The 13,583-nt window shown below is 38.6% G+C and overlaps 2 non-coding genes across 2 annotated transcripts; both read right to left on the bottom strand.

The window, feature by feature from the left end:
* Positions 1 to 3,457: 3,457 nt before the first annotated feature.
* Positions 3,458 to 3,654, bottom strand: LOC132054962 (U2 spliceosomal RNA). The gene has a single exon (XR_009414436.1). It is a non-coding gene; the product is annotated as a U2 spliceosomal RNA (small nuclear RNA).
* A 6,166-nt stretch (positions 3,655 to 9,820) lies between these two features.
* LOC132054957 (U2 spliceosomal RNA) lies at positions 9,821 to 10,015 on the bottom strand. Its single transcript, XR_009414431.1, has one exon. It is a non-coding gene; the product is annotated as a U2 spliceosomal RNA (small nuclear RNA).
* Positions 10,016 to 13,583: the final 3,568 nt, after the last annotated feature.

Here is a 13,583-nt window from a genome sequence, read left to right as displayed (position 1 = left end):
TTATCAGACGCCGCCATGTTAACGCCTTTTTCCATGATGCTTCCATCTTGCAACATAAAGATAAAAGGAAGTGAAATCCACTTTCGTGCATTTCCTACGTTGGTCTCGTGACATACTGTGGGAATCACCTTCAAAATTGTAACTTGGGTAAGTATAACATGCAGTATGAAGGACAAAAGATCCAAAACTATATATTATGATTTTCCTATTTCACAACATAGCTAATGCTAATCATTGTCTTGTCGGACAATACTACTATTTACACAACAGTACGTAATCAGTGCTGAGGCATGTCAAATACATTTATACTTGTTGAAGACTAATTTAAAGTTGGACCTAGTCTCTTAGTTTGTTAGTGTACTTTCTATTTTTCATAATGTGTTACTCCTAATAAGGATATATTAGATGCTTAAGTTGTAACAGTAGTTGAGAAATTTTCTAAATTTCTTGTTTGAGTGTAGCATATAAATAAGTATGTTCATGTCAATAGCAATTAGCTTTCAACTTTCTTTCCACTTGCTTAACCTCTGTTCCTATTGTTCATAATTGTATTTAAATTTCCAAGAGTGCTTAAACTTTCAGTTCCTATCAATAAAATTTCATTAGCTAATGAATAAAAAATACATAAGTTAACAAGAAGAGAAACAACAAACTTATATAGGAACGTCACGCTACATTCAATGATTGATAGGCCAATTGATGCCACAACATCATTCAAAACCAGTACATAAATATACTTCCAACTAGGTGAAGTATTGATCCAAGAATAAGTACTGGTTTTCAGCCCCAAGACTGGATAAGTCCATGGGCGGCCCACACGGAAGGAATAGTTGAGAGTTGCACAATTGATGAGAAGAGGATGAGTCATACATTGATATAAGCGCAAAAGTTATTCGTAAAAGTCTTCACTGCCCAACTCCTTCTTCCTTGATAATACGGAAAAAAAAATTCTGGCTTTCTCCCGCATTGTTTGACACGAGATGTACGTGTGACGCACGAGATGCACCTGTGATGCACCCAAAAGCTAGTTTTATTGAAGATATATTTGACCTCTTATTAAGGTTTGACTTTAGACTACTAATTCTAACTACCAATTCTAAGTATAATAAATGGATGGAAATGTAAATTATAATTTTACATTACAAAAATAACTTACAGCTACACTGCTTTGGCATTGCTATCTTTAGGAAGAAATCTTTTCCAAAACCAGTGTTGTTTCCATATCTCTTCCTCTACTAGCTCCCCATCTGTTTTTGTGCCTCGGGCAAAAGTTTGTATATCACATAGCCTATGCACAGAACCGCAGAAGTAAAAAGCGTGAATGTCCAAGCTTCGAGAGCACAAAGGAGTGACAAAATTATCGGATTCATGATTAATGACATGAGCAAAGATATGCTTGTCTCCCCAAATGGACATTGTTCTCTAATTTCATTTGGATACGATGCCTCAGTCCAATCACAAGTCCCAAAGAAGAATGAGAAGCATCTTATGAGGGGACGACAAATGCTATGTCAATATGGGCAATTTCTCAGTTCAGCTGAAAGATTGGATCTCTTGTAGCAAGGAAGACACCCAACAAGGAAACCTAGAAATATCGGAAAAAGTTATATATGCTATTTCAGTTAATAAAATTGATCTCTTTAGTAAAACATTTGATCAAGAAAGAAATGAAGAAGTACCTGTGCCAGAACCATGCCTAAACATGTAGAGGCTAAAGTCCTCCGCCGACCGAAAAAGTTGAAACTGAAATAAGTAAGGTCATCTATTCCATCTCAAACAACCCCGACAATGAGAGGAGTGAATTTTTTTTTTCTTTTTTTTTCTTGGGGAGGAGTGAAAAATTAGATTTGATATGAAAAGACAATTGACCGAAGAAAAAAAGGACCTGAACAAAATTGAGTCTAACTCGAATACTTGCTGGAAAAATTGGCTCACTATGTTGACCATTAATAGCGGTGAGAAATATTAGGATCTCACTGAGAAAGAACAAAATACAAGAGGTGGGAAAGTAAAAAGGCCACTACATGCGAATGACCAACACCATCCATAACGTAAATTGTCAAATGCCGCCATGTTAACACCTTTTACCATGGCGCTTCCCAGAGCACAATAAAGCTTCATTTTCGTGCATTTCCTACGTTGATCTCGTAGCATATTATGGGAATCACCTTCACAATTGTAACTTGTGTAAGTATGACATGCAATATGAAGCACAAACTATCCAAAACTATATATTATGATTTTCCCATTTCACAACATAGCTACTAATAATCGTGGTTTAGTCGAATAATACTACTATTTACACAACCGTCGTTGATCAGTGTTGAGGCAGGTCAAACATACATATATACTTGTTGAAGGACCTAGTCTTTTAGTTTGTTAATGTACTTCCTATTTTGCATAATCTGTTACATACATAAAAATAAGGATTTATTAGATGCTTAAGTTGTAATAGTAGATGATAGAAATTTTCTAAATTTCGTGCTTGAGTGCAACATATAAATAGGTGTGCGTTCAATTCTCATTATCTCATTTCCGTGAGGCCATAACATCATGTTGACAATGAGGACTGCCCTTCTTTTTTGTGCATTACACAATAATGACAGGAAGGAGGTGCGCTTTATCTATCTATACAGAGACCACCCAAGATTTCGAATTACATAATTTACCTTGATAGAATATAAGAGTCCACCAAACAGTATAGAGAAACAGGTTCTCTATCTATTCCCTTGAGTACAACAAAAAGTAAATAACACAGGATATTTACGTGGAAAACTCCTTGCTCACGACCCACTGCAGTAGGATTTGCTCAAACTTCATTGTAAACGAGCAACTTTAGATTACAACCTAGGAATTAAACTCTTAATCCCTCCCCCCCCCCCCGGCCCCCAATAACTCTATTGCAAAGAATACACCTTGACTAGCTCTATCCAAGTGAACAAACTCAGAATGGTTGATAATCTATCCTACTATTACACTTCTTGAAAGCCGTGTAGGAATACAAGATAAAGAACAAATGACAAAGACTCAACAAACCTAAGGACTTAAGACATCTTCAGTGATTGGGAACTGGTCCTTCTGTTTGTTGCAGCTTTGTTCTTGAGAGCACTTTGAGATGCGGCGGCTAGCACTTGAGAAGAGAGCAATTTTCATATTTGCAAGTGTTAGGTTTTCACTTGTAACATGTTGTTTAAATAGGTGGAGATGAAAGGGACATTTCATTATCCACTAGCGAATATGACTATGATGCTACACACGCCGCCGCAAGTACAAGTGTCACTTTACAACCGTGTAGTTGACCCTGCAATGGCTAGTGGAACCTGATCCCATCTGGTTCCTCGAATCAGTTTGTCAAATCATCAAAACATGAAGTAGCATAACTTATCATAACTTCTGAACTATAATTTGCTCCATCTTGTAAAGCCCAGTTGGAACAAAAATATTTGAACTTGAATTGGTGGGGTGCGCCAGGCCCAAGCAATAGTGCAAGACCAAGGCGACACGCGAAGGCCCAAGTAGCAAACTACTTTGACGAGCCCTCCCCCTTAAAAGATTTGAGTTAATATCGTGTGAGCCGATGATCCGCACATCATATATTAAACCGATAAGAACCGATACTACATTTGAACTTAGCCAAAAGGTCGAGAAAGTTATGTTTTACTTGGTTCTTGGACCTCCTCTTTGATACTGCCTCTCAACTCTCTGCTTCTTGTTTTCCATCGATATGGGATTGATGAAACTGTTGGGAATAAAATAGACCCGCAAAATAATAATATTCACGGTATTAGTGATAAACGCGGAACACTAAGTTATGGTTAAATCAACAAGAATAAAATGCAGCAATAATGACACCAAGATTTTACGTGGAAACCCTTCGAATAAGGGAAAACCACGGCCAAGAGGAGCAAAATTTGATATCACTATAGTAAGGAATTTTACACTGTGTAGTAACGAGTATAAATACTCCTAAGACCACTACACCCACAAAAGAAAAACACTCTTTTGATTTTCCCACCTTACTACAGTATCACTCACACTCTATTTTTCTTCACAGACTTTTTTCTTTCGGGGCCTACGGAATACCTCACTTTGCTCTCACTTTGGTGTATAGCAAATGATTTTGGTGTTTGGTGTGTCTTTCAAATGAACCATAAGCTGCCTATTTATAGGAATGAATTTCCTATGATGAGGTAAGCGCTTACATCACAACTATGATGATGTAAGCGCTTACATCACGTATGTGAACAAAAGAAAATTGGGGACTGGACCCCACAAATCTCCCCCTCCCCTCCGGGCCCCATTCACCTGAAGGAGGGTATACTGGCTTCTAATTTGAGTGCATGCCGACAAGTTCTTTGCACAGTTCGAACTTGTCTCTCGATACCACCTTGGTCAACATATCTGCAGGATTTTCACTCGTGTGAATCTTCTTGACCTGGAACAATTCGTTCTCTACCTGATCACGAATCCAATGATATCTGACGTCGATGTGTTTTGTTCTCGCATGGTACATGGAGTTCTTGCTCAAGTCTATTGCACTCTGACTGTCACAATAGACAACATACTCCATTTGCTGCAATCCAAGTTCTTGAAGGAATCTCTTGAGCCATATCATTTCTTTGCCAGGCCTTCGCAGCCGCAATATACTCCGCTTCGATTGTAGACAAGGCAACACACTTCGCAACTTCGACCGCCATGATATAGCTCCCCCCGAAAAAGTAAACAAATATCCAAAGAGTGGATTTTTCGTCATCAAGGTCACCCGCCATATCGAATCAGTATAGCCCTTCAAAATTGGATTTGATCCTCCAAAACACAAGCATTCATCCGAGCTTCCTCTTAGATACCCGAGTATCCACTTCACAAAGCCTTCCCAATGCTCTTTCCCTGGATTTTCGAGAAATCTGCTAACAACACCGACTGCATGAGCAATATCTGGTCGAGTGCATACCATTGCATACATTAAACTTCCGACGGCAGAGGAATAAGGAATCTTGGCCATTCTCTCTTTTTCCTCTGTTGTTGTAGGACACATCTTTTTGCTCAATTTCAAATGACCAGGAGAGGTGTGCTAACCCTCTTAGCATTCTTCATGTCAAGCGCTCCAAGACACGTTCTATGTACTTTTTTCCGTGACAAATAAAGCTTCTTTTCATCTCTTGAACGAGTAATATTCATGCCCAAAATCGCTTAGCATGACCCAAGTCTTTCATGGCAAAAGACTTATTCAATCGTTTCTTCAACTCGTCAATCCTGGAAGCATTCTTGCCTACAATCAACATATCATCCACATATAGCAGAAGGATGATAAAGTCATCATCAGAAAATCTTTGTACAAACACACAGTGATCTGAAGAAGTCTTCTTGTAGCCTTGCTCCCCCATCACAGACTCAAACTTCTTGTACCACTGTCTGGGAGCTTGCTTCAATCCATATAGACTCTTCTTAAGTTTGCATACAAAATTTTCTTTACCTTTTGCCCTGAAGCCCTCAGGTTGTTCCATATAAATCTCCTCTTCTAAGTCACCGTGAAGAAAGGCGCCTTCACATCCATCCGCTCAATCTCCAAATCAAGACTAGCAAGTCAAACCAAGAACCGTCCGAATGGAGGACATTTTCACGACAGAGAAAATATTTCGTCAAAGTCAATACCTTTCCTTTGACCAAATCCCTTAACAACCAATCTAGCTTTGTATCCGGGCTTCAAGTCGTGTTCTTGCTTTAACTTTGAACACCCATTTGTTCTTCAAAGCTCTCATGCCCTTAGGCAATTTCACCAACTCATAAGTATGGTTCTCATGCAGAGATTTCATCTCATCTTGCATGGCTTCGATCCATTGATCCTTGTGCTCATCTTCCATGGCCTCCTCATAACATTCAGGTTCTCCCCCATCAGTGAGTAATACATACTCATTAGGTGAATAACGGGAAGAAGGAACATCTTGTCTAGAGACCTTCTAAGTGGAATATCCGGCTCATCCACGACTTCATAAGTAGAAGCATCTACTTCATCAATAGCAAGATCGTTATCATCATCAACATGCCGATCCGGAACATCATTCGGGCATCACCATCGTCATCGAGCCCACCAACTTCATCAACATTTGTTTCGAGGAACTTGATCAAGATTAACTAAGCCTTCGTAACCCGAAGATTTTTTCTTCTCCGCTTTGTTAATATCTTCAATGGTTTGATCCTCCACGAAGATAACATCACGCTTCTCACGACCTTCTTCTCAATTGGATCATATAGCCCGTAACCAAACTCATCAAGGCCATAACCAATGAAGATGCACCGCCTTGTCTTCGCGCTTAATTTTGACCTCTCATCTTTAGGCACATGTACAAAAGCTTTGCAACCAAACACTTTCAAGTGGTCATAGGAAACATCCTTCCCATACCAAACTCTGTTTGGAACATCACTTTGCAAAGCAACCGCAGGGGATAGATTAATAACATGTGCGGCGGTCAACAATGCCTCACCCCAAAAGGAATTCGGCAACTTTGCTTCGAAAGCAAACATCTAACTCTTTCCATCAAGGTCCCGTTCATCCTCTCTCGCTAAACCATTAAGCTTCGAGGAGTCTTAGGAGGAGTCTTCTCGGTGTCCGATACCCGTTGCTTGCAAGCATTCGTCAAACGGTCCACAATATTCACCACCGTTATCGCACGAATACACTTCGCTTTTCTTTTCCCGCTTCTCTTTCAACTGAAGCCTGAAACTGCTTAAAGACACCCAACACTTGGTCTTTAGTCTTCAAGACGTAGACCCAAAGTTTCCTTGAGCAATCATCAATAAAGGTAGCAAAGTAAAGTGCACCACCCAGAGTCCTCGTCTTCATTGGACCACATAAATCTGAATGCACCAACTCAAGCAACTCTGTCTTTCTTGAAGGAAGATGAGACTTGAAAGAGACTCTATTTTGTTTTCCAGCCAAGCAGTGCTCACACTTTTCTAGTTTAGCACTTTCGAAATTTGACAATAATTTCTTTTTAGCTAGAACATTTAGTCCTTTCTCGCTGATGTGGCTAAGCCTCTTATGCCATAATGTTGAAGAGTTATTGCTCTCAACTGCATTCACCATATCAACACAGGTAGAGGCCGTAGTCCAGTATAGACCACGACGCTTTTCGCCACGAGCCACAATCATGGAACCTTTAGTAAGCTTCCATTTTCCGAAGACCATTGGTACCGACATATCCCTCATCATCCAAAACACCAACAGAGATCAAGTGCAAACGAACATCAGTGCATGTTGCTTTACATTGTTTAAAACTAGTTTAGTTCCAATACTAGTTTTCAAACAAATCGTTCCAACACCAGCCCACCCTAGATACAATAGCCTCATTACCCATACTCAAAGTTCCAAAGTCACCCGAGTATAGATGAGAAAAATTCCTTCCGTGATGTCACATGAGACGGCACCACCGTCCACAACCCAAATTTGACTCATCACAAGCAATATTTATCGATCCGCATCAAGGATAGTAACAAGATCTTCGTAGTGATACCGCAACACGATTGCCATCTTCTTTGTTTTCCTCCTTATCTCTATTCTCCTTTTTCAAAATCCGGCGTAACTTCTTTGTGTGCCCTTTTTTCCCGCATGATAGCACTCAATATCTTTAAGTCCGCTTTCGGATTTGCTTCTATGATGCTCTCTATTTTGAGAACCACGATTCTTGCCTCTCCCCTAGTGTCGCCTCACCAAGACATCGACGATGAGGAACCTTGAGATTTTCTTCTCATCTCTTCATTTAAAAGATCGCTCTTGGCAAGATCCATAGAGATCACACCATTCGAGTTTAACTTGATAACGAAGTTCTAATAATTTCCCAAGAATGGGTAGGGAACCAAGTAGAAATAAGCCTTGAATTTCTTCATCAAAATTAATACCCATAGCGGATAATCGGTTCAGCGATCCCCCGAAAAATATTCGATGATCCGTCATTGCGAACCATCGTGGTATTTTAAACCAAAGATTTGCTTTATCAAAAACATCTTGTTGTTACCGCTTTTCCGAGCATACAAATTTTCAAGACGCTCCCATGGGTCCGAGTACGTGTCTCCCCGTAAATATGGTTCAACACATTATCGTCAACCCACCGTCTAATAAAGCCGCAAACCTCGCCGATGCAACAAATTCCACTCTTCATCCGATTTATTATCGTGCTTTTTATTAGCAAAGACAAAGTTCATGAAAATTTTGACATAGAGCAAATCTTCCATTTTGCCCTTCCAAACGGCATAATTTACGCCACTCAAAGTAACCATTCTACTAGTGTTGGCTTCCATCGTTTATCACAAATACAAATACTATTTTATTCGAAGACCAAAGTAATTCTTTTCGACGTGGAAGTTCGACCGTGCCGCAACCACAGTAGCATACTCGTATTATAACCTTCGCTCGATACCACTTGTTGAATAAAATAGACCCGCAATAATAATATTCACGTATTAGTGATAAACGCGGAACACTAAGTTATGGTTAAATCAACAAGAATAAAATGCAAAGAATAATGACACCAAGATTTTACGTGGAAACCCTTCGAATAAGGGAAAAACCACGTTACAAGAGGAAGCAAACCGATATCACTATAGTAAGGAATTTTACATCGTGTAGTAACGAGTATAAATACTCCTAAGACCACTACACCCACAAAAGAAAAACACTCTTTTGATTTTCCCACCTTACTACAAATATCACTCACACTCTATTTTTCTTCACGTACTTTTTTCTTTCTGGGCCTATGGAATACCTCACTTTGCTCTCACTTTGGTGTATAGCAAATGATTTTGGTGTTTGGTGTGTCTTTCAAACGAACCATAAGTCGCCTATTTATAGGAATGAATTTGATTATATTTAGGTAGTTAGCGCTACATCACAACTATGATGAGTAGTAGCCGCTTACATCACGTATGCGAACAAAAGAAATTGGGACTGATTCACAGAAACCTTAATGCTACTGTGACAAAGCACTTCGGAAAAAAGTTTAATTTATTATGAATAATTAAGTATATATACAAGGTAAACCTCAACATGATTTAGCTAGCTTATCGACGTTCAAAATTACTTTTGACCTCCAAGCATACTATCAACGACTATAATCTAGTGGTACCAGTAAGTTTCAAACATAATAGTTGTGTCAGTTCAATTCTGATTGTTCCCTTTCCTTCTTTCCCTGTCCATCAAAGGACCTCCGCGCGTGAGTTTATTTTTGCACGTGTTACCAGAACATGTCTTAAGTAATCTTAAGCATATATAGTTTATTATTCAAGTGTGCATAAGGTTATTATTTGGTGCAAAACGTTACAAATAAATAAGATATTACATGGTCTAAACTACGTCAATAGTAAACCAGCCTTGATACTCCCTATGTTTCAATTTATGTGAACCAATTTGACTGGACTGAGCACGGAGTTTAAGAAAGAAGAGAAGACTTTTAAATTTGTGGTGTTAGATGAGTCACATATATTTTGTGTGGCTATAAATCATTGCATAAAGGTAAATTATTTCCAAATATAGAAATAGATCATTCCTTTCGGCACAGACTAATAAGGAAATAGGTTCACATAAATTGAAACAGAGGGAGTATTATATATGACCTGAGACAAATCAATTAGAGAAAGGACAACTTTTTTGCTTCCCTTCCAATCCAATAAATTTGTTTCATGCATGAAAACACTTTAACTCAGTAAAAAAAAATAGAACAATTTTGTGTCTTTAAGAGAAAACACTATACTGTCTATCTCAATCCTTCTTGTTGATTGACATGAACACATATCTGTGCTCCGATGAAGAACATTCAAACTTGATTTGGTGGGGTGCGCCAGGCCAAGGCTGTAGTGCAACACCTAGGCGACGCGCGAAGGACCGAGTAGCAAGCTACCTGATGGACCTTTCCCCTTAAAAAAATGAGTTAATATCGTGTGAGCCAATAGCTCACATATCAGATATTAAACTGATAAGAACAGATACTACACTTGATCTTAGCCAAAAGGCCGAGAAAGGTATGCTTTGTTAAGCTCGGGGACCTCTATTTTAATACTGCCTCTCAAGTTGCTGCTTGTCATTCTAATATCGGTGTGGGGCAGATGAACCTTAATGTACTACTCTTTCTCTTCTTAGTTACCAGCAAGGAATTTCTTTGTTTTCTTCATGAGCCTGAATGTTGTTCAATTTTGAGGTAAATATTTTTGGAGAGTTTTGTGTTCATATTGAATTACATAAATTTAAACACGAGAGAAAAAAAGGTGCCAAACCTAAGAATAGTAATTAATGTACCATATAAAACTTGGAGAATATTTGTATAACATGTTAAGCTCAATAAATTATTTGGCCAATTACTCAAAGTATAAATGAAGGTTGATGGAGCCATTAAGGTTAATAAACTACTGGTAAGAAAATATCCTATACTGTTTTTCTCAATCCGTATATCTTGTTGCTTGTCATGAACATAGTGGCGGAGCCATAGCCCAGCAATGGTGTTCGGTTCGCCAAAAAATTATACCGTGTAAACATGTCAATTGTTATGTGTCACAAATATATACCATGTATAATGAGGTCCCAAAGCGTATATTGCTATTAGTCCCAACTCATTGATACAGTTCTTCAAATCCCTTGCTCCAGGTTTTGACTGGTTCGAAAGGACCAGGAAGCAGTTATTTCACTAGATTTGTTCGACCTTCCTATCCGCTTGGGGTCTGAGTAAGGAAAGAGCTCGTAGCCACGTTATTGGGCTTGTCTTGTATATATACTCCCTCCGTCTCATATTAGTTGTCTGTTTCGCTTTTCGAGAGTCAAGTTAACCAATCTTCGGAGCTGAATTGGACAAGACAAAATTCAATATTTTGAAATTATAATCTAGATATTCAAAAACTACACGAAAAATACTACAAGTTGCAATTCTTCTCATATCAATATGGTGAAAAAATATATCTCAAAATGTGGGTCAAATTTTATAGTTTGACTTTTAAAAAACGAAAGTGGACAAGTTGTCACGACCCGGGCTACGGGCCATGACGGGTATCCGGGGCTAACCACCGAACACCGCTCATTCTATTACTTATCCTGCCTTCATTCGTATTTCTCATCGTTCATGATCATAGAAAACGACTTTCATTTAAAATATATTTACTTTATAGACATCAGCCCTTTAGGCTATCAAAATATTATATATACATACATGCATATGCATGAAAAACTGTGAGACCATGCTACCCACACATACATATCTACAAGCCTCTACTAGAGTACTAGACATATGGATGGGACAGGACCCCGTCGGGCCCAAATTATATGTACACAAAATACTGTCTCAAAATAGCACCTTCGGGAATAAAGCGAGGGCTCCGTCGATCCGCCGACAAACAAGCATGGGTCTACACCGTCTCCCCGTCCACCGTGGCATGAACACAAATACCGTCCAAAGAAAACGGACGTCAGTACGAAATATGTACTGAGTATGTAAAGCATGAACAACAACAATACATGATAGGAACATAAGGGATAGCATAAGATAAAGGAACTGTCCATTCCTCATAATACCTTTTTAACATTCGCCATACGTACTTACCCCTTTACTCCTCTAATGATACACTTGTTACATCCACATACTTACATATGAAATAATTTACAATGCAGTACAATCGCGTACCCAACCATCTAGGCTCGGTATCATCCTTAACATCATTGTACGTCACATAAGCATATCATGATCTTAGCACATCTAATCATCATCTCGCATTCATCGAAACACATACATATACATATCATAGTACCGTATCTGTTTATACACATTTGAACATTATCCGTATTCGGCCACGTGGGGCTCGACAATATCCGTATTCGGCCACGTAGTGGCTCGACAGTATCCGTATTCGGCCACGTAGTGGCTCGACAGTATCACATATATGGCTTCCGTACCCGGCCATGACGAGGCTCGGTATATCTCTTATCATCACATACATCTCATAAGATTATCATGACTTTCCATAAAACATGTATTTAAATTAAGGACAATCTATTAAAAATAATATCATTTCCATGACATGAACTTCATAACATATACCTTATACTTACCATTATTATTCATCACATATGCATATACATCATCATACCACATATACATCATCGTATCAATCATGCGTCATCATAGACTCGTCATTATTAATCGTCTCGTAAACATATCATGGCTCTATCATAATTTCTCATCATAGTATACTCATCATAATTCATCATAATGCATGCATGGGACTCATGGACGATTATGCTTTATCGGGGTGACGTAAGGTTGTGAACCCCCAATTACATTATGGAGCATTCATGAACATTCCACCTCACCTTGAAGGAATTTGCACATAAGGTGAGTGTATACAATAATCAACGTCAATGAACTAAGGATAGCTTCATTAGCTTTATAGGAACATCGTATCATGAGTTATAGCTTCTTTAGACTTAGCTTATCATCATCACTATCGTACTCGTCGCATATCTCTTATCTCATATGGCTCACTTATGAACAAGGACTCATAGTTTTCTTGAAGATAGGAAGTTCATAAAGAAGGAGGAAAATCATGCCATAAGATTCATGTCTTAGGAAGAAAGGAATAGCCTTACATACCTTTGTCGTTTAACTACTCTATTGCTTGCTCGTTTTCCTTTAATGCTCACGTCTTTACCTTCAAGAGAGTTCGTATCGCCATTAGCTATGAAATTACAAGAACGTGCTTCTTAAGGCTAAAGAAAATTGGGCAGCGTTTCCTTTATTTATACTACTTTCCGCCATACTCCATATCAACCCCCAACATTCATAACGACAATCATAATATCATGAACAATAAGCATCATTCATTTGCATTGCCCACATTTCACAATTTCATAATCATGACCAAAGTCCATTATCGCGTTTTTTCTCATACAATACTTATTCCATGTTCTAAATATCATTTATAACGTATTTATAATCTCAACATATCCATTTTCATGATTCAATCCAACTACTACTCAATAATGACACTATTCCTACATTTATGACCCATTTTCTATATTCTTCCACAATCCAAGTGTTTCAACCTACCAATACTCTAAACAACATGAAAAAGTCGTGAAACTCACCTTAGATGATGGAGGAATAAGCCTTGAATGGTAACACACCTTTTTCACCAAAACCCTATTTCATCCCTCTTGGGATTTCTTGGTTTGAATGACTTTAATGGGTTTCACACACTTGATTCTCTTCAATTCTTGTTGTTGATCTTTGATTTCCTTGGGATTCTTGTGGTTGAAGTGTTTGGAGTGTTCTAGAGGTTTCTTGAAGTGTAGAGGAGTGGGAATGAAATGAAAATGAAATGAGAGGGAGGTCCTTATATTATTTCACATTCAGTCCCAACTGGAATATACGGACCAACATACGGTCCGTATAATTTTCACTGACCGTATGTTTGGACCGTATATCTGGTCCAGTGAAACATACCATTCTGGGCTGGATCTACGGCTGGACATACGGTCCGTAGATTTTATACGGCCAGTATGTCTGGCCGTATGTTTGCCCAGTTTTTCGAGACTTGTTCTCGTCGACTCG

This window comes from Lycium ferocissimum, chromosome 4, assembly GCF_029784015.1.
Source record: "Lycium ferocissimum isolate CSIRO_LF1 chromosome 4, AGI_CSIRO_Lferr_CH_V1, whole genome shotgun sequence".
Taxonomy (NCBI): domain Eukaryota; kingdom Viridiplantae; phylum Streptophyta; class Magnoliopsida; order Solanales; family Solanaceae; genus Lycium; species Lycium ferocissimum.
Note: the sequence above shows the minus strand (reverse complement) of the source record. Positions and strands in the feature narration are given on the sequence as shown.